The sequence below is a fragment of the Pteropus vampyrus genome, unplaced genomic scaffold (genome assembly GCF_000151845.1).
Source record: "Pteropus vampyrus isolate Shadow unplaced genomic scaffold, Pvam_2.0 Scaffold2, whole genome shotgun sequence".
Classification (NCBI taxonomy): Eukaryota; Metazoa; Chordata; class Mammalia; order Chiroptera; family Pteropodidae; genus Pteropus; species Pteropus vampyrus.
In genome coordinates, this window is record NW_011888783.1 from 8,781,023 (window position 1) to 8,783,437 (window position 2,415).

A 2,415-nucleotide genomic window follows, 5' to 3' on the forward strand; every position below is an offset into this window, starting at 1 on the left:
ATTTATTACTCAGTTTATACAAAGCATTTAGCATCTAGGCTCACCATATTTCTAAGTTTAACTTATTAAAATTACAAAAACAATTCGTGTTTGGGGAGGTTTATTAGGTCACAGAAACATATATAAAGAAAATAAAGTATATTAAATATATAAAGGTAATTCATAATGTTTGAATTTGTTTAATTAGACAAAATATTAATCAAAGGCTCTTTAAATGTGTTTAACATTTTCTAAACCTATAAACCAAATGATAAGAATATGTAAGCTAAACTTAAAAGCCTAACAAAGAACTAGATATCTTGAATTTTTTTAAGCCAAAAGTAAACTTCTAAATAATGTTCTCAGCACATAAAAATCACAGTGAATAACACCAAAAGTTTCATATTAGCATTTTGGATCCAGGAGCTCTAAAGTGTGGACACTGGGAGATCCCCCTTAGGGAAATTATAATCTTTAGGGTTAATTATAACCTACTAGTATCAGAGTTTAAGAATGAACCTCCCATAGCACAAAACGGGCAGGGTGATTGTGCATACTTGTTATCATCTCACATCTAAAACTAATGCTCTGTCTTCATGAGATTTCAATCTAATGGAGCAAACTGAAATCACACAGATCATAGTGACTTCTGGGAACTCTAAGCAGTTCAGTATGGATAACCATAGAGTACAAAGGAAGACAACTTTAACTTCATTATATATTTAAACACATAGATCAGAAAGCCAGGAACACAGAAATTTTTTAGAGCTATAAGCAACCCTTCAGAGATTATCTATTTCATTTTTTCGATAGCAGAACTGCCTATCTCTGGTCTAATAGCTAGTTAAATGCAGAGCCTAAATTAGAACCTGTGGCTCTGTAACATGTTGCTAAATATTTTAAACTACTAGAACGGCACAGCTTTCCCATAGAATACTTGGTAATTCTTGATGGAAAGGCAAATGCAATTACAGCATAATTAACAAATAAAAAACATGAGAATAGCAAATGGTGCTTGAAAAGATGTTGACAATAACTGCTTGAGTCCTCAGAGGTGACTGGAAAAGAGTCCTTTACATCTGCTGAATGATAATAAAAGAGTAACCTGAAATCAAAGAATACTTTCAAGCCAGAATAATCCACATGAGCACTTACTTTATATATCAGTCCAGCACTGTGCCCAGGTGGTACCAAAGACTTGACCTTGCCCTCCAGGAACCCAGAATATAATGCCATATGAGTAGATTTTCTGAGGAAGAAAATACCCATTGTGTCAATAAATATTCCTGTTATGACCAAACCTTCCTTCTGAGACAGATTAGAGTATCATTAAGGACAAAGCTGACCCCTGGCAAAGCCGACTAAGGAGCACAGAATTAAATTTTCCAAAAAGTAGCCAAGCAGGAGCAATTCTGTATGATATATTAAGTTCTAAAATAGGTAATGAAATAATGCGTAGAATGTAAGCATAATTATACAAATATATGTATATTTATGCATAAAATAAAGATTAGAAGGAAGTGCACCAAAATATTAACAGTAATTATCTCTGCATGTTGGAATTATGTTTGAGTTTTATTTTCTTGTAATTTTTGTGTTGAACAAATTTTCTTCAATGCGCTTATGTTTCTTTGGATATCAAAATAAAATCTCTTTTTATTTTAATCTTTAATTCTCATTTACTTAAGGCTTTTTATTGGAGAGGTATCATTGTGTATGTGTGGTTGTTTTTGTTTGTTTGTTCTTTTTTTATGAAGGCTGCTTCTCTGTGAAATGATGGCAAACATCTTTCGGGACTGACCTGAAATAAAGAGACTATTCATTGCTGATCACTGATGGATGGAAGGAAGGGGGAGGGGAAAGGAGGGGAGAGGGAGAGGGAGAAGGAGGGAAGGGAAGGGAAGGGAAGGAAGGAAGGAAAGAAGGCAGGCTGCTTCCCTTGAAAGGAAAAAGGACAATGCTTTTAAAACGTGTTAACCACTTGTCTCTGTAACGGCCTCACCATTTTCTGCTTCATCTTTGCAGTTCCTTCAGACCTTAATATCTATAAGGTCTTCCATGAAGCTCAAATTTAGAAGCAAGTTCTTCCGAATTTCTAGGGCACCTCATTTTTAACTTATTTATGACAATCACTTTCTAACATTTTGAACATGAAAAGCAGAATCACAGAATTTTAGAACTCAAAGAGATCATAAAGAATACCTCAGTCAACCTACTTTGCAAAGGGGGAAACTATGGCTCCATTAAATTACGCGATATACTCTAATTTCCACAATGAGTTAGACATAGCATCAAAACCAGATGCCAGGATCCATCCACAATCCTAGGTCCCTGTTCTTTCTATTTACACAGAGTTGTGCCTATTTGAAATTAATGGTTAAATATTTTTGCTAAATTAATGGCAAACTGTGTCGATTAAAAGTCTTAAGTTTCTTT

At 34.2% G+C, this 2,415-nt stretch overlaps 1 non-coding gene across 1 annotated transcript; it reads left to right on the top strand.

The window, feature by feature from the left end:
* Positions 1 to 1,745: 1,745 nt before the first annotated feature.
* LOC111739877 lies at positions 1,746 to 1,814 on the top strand. Its single transcript, XR_002780405.1, has one exon. It is a non-coding gene; the product is annotated as a small nucleolar RNA SNORD2 (small nucleolar RNA).
* Positions 1,815 to 2,415: the final 601 nt, after the last annotated feature.